Genomic DNA, 6,000 nt, shown 5'->3' on the forward strand with positions numbered 1-6,000 from the left:
ACCCCCAGGCAGATTCTATGTCACCCTCACAGGCAGATTCTGTGTCACCCTCACAGGCAGATTCTGTGTCACCCCCTTCTCAGTTCATTGTGTATCACCCCCTGTCAGAGCATTGTGTATCATCCATCCCCACCGCAGCATTGTGTGTCACCCTTCCCACTGCAGAGCATTACGTGTAGTCATTAGTGATGGGCTGAACACCCCCTTGTTCGGTTCATGTCAGAACTTTCAAACATCACAAAAGTTTGGACCCAAACGGCAAACCCTATTGAAGTCTATGGGACCCGAACTGTAAAAATCAAAAGTTCCCATTTTGAAGGCTTATATGCAAGAAATTGGTCATAAAGAGGGTTTGGGGGCCCGGGTACTGCCCTGGGGGACATCAATTTAAAAACATTTTTTAAAAACAATCTTTTTTAAAGGAGCAGTGATTTAAATGATGCTTAAAGTAAAACTGTAAAAATTAAAAATTCATTTAAATATATTGTCGGGGGGGCCTCCTTAGTCTGCCTATAAAGTGGTACATTTGTACCATGTATAGGACCTGCTGCAGCAAAACTGACACTTATAAAGAAAAAAATTACATTTAAATTGTTTTTTTCCTGCAAGCTTTCTTTATTTTATAAATAATGGCTTGGGGGCCAGTCTGTATGATGAGGCCACAATGTAGTGCACTGGGAACAAGATTGGAGATTTTTTGGATAAATTATGGTGTCTCTTTGGCAGACTTTGGATGTAAATAACACAGAGTCCCTGTGTAAAATGTCCACATCCACCTTTCTCTGTGGACACATACACTGCTGGACCCCTTATAGTGCCATGGGAACGTCTGCCTCTCCGTGTTGGCCTCCCAGATATGATGGGGGATTGTTACCCAAATTTATTAGAAACTAGGAAATGTGTGATTGGATGCACTTTATTCAATGAAAAGTGGTGTTTGTTGAACTTTAAATTGAGGACGTCCACTGACAGAAATGTAAAAACTATAAAAAAAATAAAATAAAAAAGGGGGAACACCAGCGTCATAGTCATAAAAACTGCATCTGACAATTTAAAAAAAAGGGGACAGGCAGGGGACAGAAAAAAAAAAGCATGCAGCAACCAAGAAAAAGGGTATACAACACTAAATGTTATGTAAAACACTTCACTACACCAACACACTACACTATACTCACATACTATACTAACAGTATACTAAAACTCTACACACACACTACACTATACTGACACAAAATACTCACATACTATACTAATAATACATTAACACTCTACACTGACACTACACTAAACTCACACTCTACACTGACACTACACTATACTCACACTCTACACTGACACTACACTATACTAACACTCTACACTGACACTACACTATACTCACACTCTACACTGACACTACACTATACTCATACTCTACACTGACACTACACTATACTCACACTGTACACTGACACTACACTATACTCACACTCTACACTGACACTACACTATACTCACACTCTACACTCAGAGTCACAATAAATTAACACTCTAACTCACTAGGAGTAAACTGAGCCTGGCTCTATCTATCTCCACTCCAACACTGCAAAGGCTTCCTATGAGAAGGAACCATTTATAGTGTGGGTGGGACTATGAGCACTGAGCCCTGATTGGAGAAAGTCATCATTTGTCCAATCAGGGCCCTGACAGTGCTAATTGGCAAAGCCTTGCACCTGACCGCTGGCTTCATCCAATTAGGTCCTCTAGAATGCACTGCGAAGCGCACAGTGCATTGTTGGGTGCTCAGCGGGTGAACATCCCGCCAAGCTAACTGCAAATTTGGGTGTCCATAGGGGGCGCATGGGTGCTATCACGCCCCCCCCTCAGGCAGTCACAAAAAAAGTCAATTTTTTTTTTTTTTCAATACTGGCCCTTTAAAAAAATATACAAAAAAAGGTCCTTAAGTGCATTGTGTGCGGACGCCGGACACAGTGCGATGCCGGACACAGTGCACTTATGGGAAGCACCACGTCTATGCAATCACGAGATTGCAGACGTGGCGCTGCATTTGCGGGCATTTAGCCCGCCTTGCGGCGCTTTCCGAGGCGCCGAGTAGCTTCCGCCCGGCGTTCATAGTATATGTTACTACAGCCGGGCGGTTTGATTGACATCTTAGTTTGATGTCACTTCCTGTTTTCTTTCTCCCATTGCGCCCGGGAGAGAGGAAACAGGAGGTATGAAGAAGACACCGCTGGAGAGGACAACAGCAAGGTAAGTAGTACACTACCGCTGTGCTCCCATGGAGAATGAGGGGGGGCTGCACAGGGTGCATTGGGGGATGCAGGCAAGGCTGCATTTGGGGGACACAGACAAGGCTGCATTGGGGACACAGGCAAGGCTGCATTTGGGGGACACAGGCAAGGCTGCATTTGGGGGACACAGGTAAGGCTGCATTGGGGACACAGGCAAGGCTGCATTTGGGGGACACAGGCAAGGCTGCATTTGGGGGACACAGGTAAGGCTGCATTTGGGGGACACAGGCAAGGCTGCATTGGGGACACAGGCAAGGCTGCATTTGGGGGACACAGGCAAGGCTGCATTTGGGGGACACAGGCAAGGCTGCATTTGGTGGACACAGGCAAGGCTGCATTTGGTGGACACAGGCAAGGCTGCGTTTGGGGGACACAGGCAAGGCTGCATTTGGGGGACACAGGCAAGGCTACATTTGGGGGATGCAGGCAAGGCTGCATTGGGGACCCAGGCAATGCTGCATTTGGGGGGGACAGGCTGAATTTGGGGGACACAGGCTGCATTTGGTGGGACACAGGCTGCATTTGGTAAGACACAGGCTGCATTTGGTAAGACATAGGCTGCATTTGGTGGGACACAGGCTGTATTTGGTGGGACACAGGCTGCATTTGGTGGGACACAGGCTGCATTTGGTGGGACACAGACTGCATTTGGTGTCCCACTGGCTGCATTTGGTGTCCCACTGGCTGCATTTGGTGTCCCACTGGCTGCATTTGGTGTCCCACTGGCTGCATTTGGTGGGACACAGGCTGCATTTGGTAAGACACAGGCTGCATTTGGTAAGACACAGGCTGCATTTGGTGGGGCACAGGCTATATTTGGTGGGACACAGGCTGCATTTGGTGGGGACACAGGCTGCACAGACTCCGCTTGGGACACCTGATGGCATCTGGTGGCAGGCGACGTGGCTATTGACACGCTCAGAGCTCCCACTGATTCTGCATTATGTAGAGTTGAATGATTTCATTTTATATCACAATGTAATAATAGAAATAATGTAACAACCATGGTGCCGGGATGATTGAAGTGCTAACACCAGATGTTTGGAATATCTTTATCTGCTAATTGTTAAACTTTCTAGAATACGCATTTCTATTGTTTATTATCCTATAGTGTAGGATCTGGGCCTGCTGTCCCTCCATCCCTCTCTCCCTCCATCCCTCGTTCATATCAGATGCTAACCACACCACCTTAGAGCCACGCCCACTATTTTGCTGAAACCATGCCCATTTTCACCAAGTGGGAGGGGTCAAAAAGGAAGAGCGGGGTCTGGCACCCCCCTATCCTAAAACTTCACCAGCCGCCACTGAAACAGGTGAGCAGGCGATGTTCGGGCTGAACTTTTGCTCGGATTGAACTGTTGGCCCATCTCTTAGTGCTGATCAGTCCCAGTTCCTGGATTCTGGCTTCTCCTCTCTATAAATCTGGATCACTTCCTAACAGAAAATATTAAAACCTTTCCTGGCTGTTCCAGGGATGGGAATGGGGCTGATCTTCAATATTCTGAATACAATCGTCTCCTCAGTCGGCTCTGCTGCTGATATTGGGATCTGCAGATCTTCCTCAGGTCACATGACCAAAATTCTTCTGTGGATGGAAAGTAGCCAAATTACTAATATGACGAGTCCCTGTGTAAAATGGAATGATATACACATCACATTCACATATATATGTATTGATGAAACATTTCATGGAATGTATACAATGTAATATCTCGGTGTAATTGTACAATTATCTCTTGTAGACGGCCAGAGATTTGTCTGGTGATTGTGTCCCGGTGTTGGTCTGCTGGACCTCTTCCATGTATAGAGGATGTCCTCACCGACACCTCGGATTTCTCTGCAACCCTCTAAAGGAAAGTCTTCTACTCTTCATGGATATAATGGTCACCTCCCATTGTGAATTCCCTCTTCTCCCCTCTGTAGGATTCCGCACTTTCCAATATTATCAATACTTACTATGAAGATGATCCGACTCATTATTAGGACTCGTTCATGGTGGGAAAAGGACATTTTCTAAAGTTTCTCAGTAATAAAAGCCGACTGGAACAATCACTAATGCAGAGAAAGAGACCACATCTTCCTCTTACTGCTGCCCTACTACTCTCCATCCTCCTCTTCATCCTACATACTCCTCTCCACCCTCCATACTCCTCTCCATCCTCCATACTCCTCTCCATCCTCCACACTACTCTCCATCCTCCATACTACTCTCTATCCTCCATACTAATCTCCATTCTCCATACTCCTCTCCATCCTCCATACTCCTCTCCATCCTCCATACTACTCTCCATACTCCTCTCCATCATCCACGCTCCTCTCCCTGCACTCTCCTTTCATTGCATTTTCTCTATTTTTCCCGCACTCTCTCTGCCCTTTCTCCTCTCCCTGCACTAGGGATGAGCCGAACACCCCCCTGTTCGGTTCGCACCAGAACATGCGAACAGAAAAAAAGTTTGCTTGAACACACGAACACCGTTAAAGTCTATGGGACACGAACATGAATAATCAAAAGTGCTAATTTTAAAGGCTTATATGCAAGTTATTGTCATAAAAAGTGTTTGGGGACCTGGGTCCTGCCCCAGGGGACATGGATCAATGCAAAAAAGTTTTAAAAACGGCTGTTTTTTCAGGAGCAGTGATTTTAATAATGCTTAAAGTCAAACAATAAAAGTGTAATATCCCTATAAATTTCATAGCTGGGGGGTGTCTATAGTATGCCTGTAAAGAGGCGCATGTTTCCCGTGTTTAGAACAGTCTGACAGCAAAATGACATTTCGAAGGAAAAAACCCATTTAAAACTACTTGCGGCTATTGCATTGCCGACAATACACATAGAAGTTCATTGATAAAAACGGCATGGGAATACCCCACAGGGGAACCCCGAACCAAAATTTAAAAAAAAAATGACGTGGGAATCCCCCTAAATTCCATACCAGGCCCTTCAGGTCTGGTATGGATATTAAGGGGAACCCCGGCCAAAATTTTAAAAAAAAATGACGTGGGGTTCCCCCTACATTCCTTACCAGACCTGAAGGGTCTGGTATGGATTTTAAGGGGAACCCCGCGCCAAAAAAAAAAAAAAAAAGTCGTGGGGTCCCCCCAAAAATCCATACCAGACCCTTATCCGAGCACGCAACCTGACAGGCCACAGGAAAAGAGGGGGGGACGAGAGTGTGCCCCCCCTCCTGAACCATACCAGGCTCATGCCCTCAACATTGGGAGGGTGCTTTGGGGTAGCCCCCCAAAACACCTTGTCCTCATGTTGATGAGGACTAGGGCCTCATCCCCACAACCCTGGCCGGTGGTTGTGAAGGTCTGTGGGTGGGGGGCTTATCGGAATCTGGAAGCCCCCTTTAACAAGGGGACCCCCAGATTCCGCCCCCCCTGTGTGAAATGGTAAGGGGGTACTTACCCCTACCATTTCACTAAAAAACTGTCAAAAATGTTAAAAATGACAAGAGACAGTTTTTGACAATTCCTTTATTTAAATGCTTCTTCTTTCTTCTATCTTCCTTCATCTTCTTCTTCTGGTTCTTCTGGCTCTTCTGGTTCTTCCTTCGGCGTTCTCGTCCAGCATCTCCTCCGTGGCGTCCTCTATCTTCTTCTCCTCGGGCTGCTCCGCACTCATGGCATGGGGGGAGGCTCCCGCTCTTCTCTTCATCTTCTTCTCTTCTTCTTTTCTTCTCTTCTTCTCTTCTTCTCTTCTTCT

At 46.3% G+C, this 6,000-nt stretch overlaps 1 protein-coding gene across 3 annotated transcripts in view; it reads left to right on the forward strand.

Annotated features, from left to right (window-relative positions):
* LOC141133852 (NACHT, LRR and PYD domains-containing protein 12-like) overlaps window positions 1–4,581 on the forward strand; it is a 220,144-nt gene extending 215,563 nt beyond the window's left edge. For all 3 annotated transcript variants that reach the window (XM_073623434.1, XM_073623436.1, XM_073623435.1), the window contains one exon: window positions 4,034–4,581. The gene's annotated coding sequence lies outside the window, so the exon portion shown is untranslated. The remainder of the gene's footprint in view (window positions 1–4,033) is intronic.
* The last annotated feature ends 1,419 nt before the right edge of the window (window positions 4,582–6,000 follow it).

Source organism: Aquarana catesbeiana, linkage group LG03 (assembly GCF_042186555.1).
Source record: "Aquarana catesbeiana isolate 2022-GZ linkage group LG03, ASM4218655v1, whole genome shotgun sequence".
Lineage (NCBI taxonomy): Eukaryota > Metazoa > Chordata > Amphibia > Anura > Ranidae > Aquarana > Aquarana catesbeiana.